This window comes from Belonocnema kinseyi, chromosome 10 (genome assembly GCF_010883055.1).
Source record: "Belonocnema kinseyi isolate 2016_QV_RU_SX_M_011 chromosome 10, B_treatae_v1, whole genome shotgun sequence".
NCBI classification, from domain to species: domain Eukaryota; kingdom Metazoa; phylum Arthropoda; class Insecta; order Hymenoptera; family Cynipidae; genus Belonocnema; species Belonocnema kinseyi.
Window position 1 is genome coordinate 66,032,097 of NC_046666.1, and position 1,084 is coordinate 66,033,180.

Below are 1,084 nucleotides of genomic sequence, written 5' to 3' on the forward strand. Positions count from 1 at the left end.
TGTTTTTCTCACTCTTTCCTTCGAACACCATAGTTTTTGTTTTATTTGCGTTAATTGTGAGGCCCATGCTCTTCATGCTTGCATCTAGTTTATTCAAGATTTTTCGTAAGTCTTCGATAGAGTCTGCCATAATAACCTTATCATCTGCGAACGCTAACCCAGGTACCCTTACTGTTTGGAGATCCACACCCTCTTCGTCGAAGAGAGCCATTCTTAAACACTTGTCCATAAATAATATAAATAACCATGAAGACATAACGCATCCTTGTCTCACTCCTTGAATAATATCGAAACAGTCACTAAGTTTCCCATTCACTCTTACACTCGCTTTGCTACCTGCATATATTGTTTTTATAGCTTGTAGGATCCATTCTATGACTCCATACTATTTCAGGACTTCCCAAAGTTTACTTCTATCTACCTTGTCAAAAGCTTTTTTTAGATTTTAAAGTATATATAAATTTAGATTTTAGAAAACTTTTTTTCCTACTTTCAAACTTTTTTCTGTTATTTGCCTTAAGCTGAATATTTGATCCATACATGACCTTGCTGGCATAAACTCACTTTAGACTTCCCAAATCTTTGCTTCTGTTATTTTCATTACCCTACGAATAAGTATTTTTGAATATATTTTACTCACGGTGCTTAATAAGCTAATCCCTCTGTAATTATTGCACTCGCTTTTATCTCCATTTCTCTTGTATATTGGTACGATAATCGCTTTTTTCCAATCATCTGGGTCGTCTCCCATCTCGAAACATAAATTTATCAATTCGCACACTCTATGTGGTACGCATTCGCCACCGTGTTTAAGCATTTCAGCGTTAATACCGTCTACCCCGGCAGCCTTACTGTTTTTCAAGTTCTTAATTATATCCCTAACCTCAGTGACACAGACTTTTTCAATTCAGTTTTCCATCGCATCGTGTTCAACATCGCAGTTGTGGTGTCCTATAGCTTCATCTCCGAACTGTCTCCTAAGATAGTCTCTGAAAGCCTCTAGTATTCCGTCTACATCATATACCATTTCCCCCCTACTATTTCTCATGTTGACAATTTCTGTACTTTTGTTTCCTTTCATTTT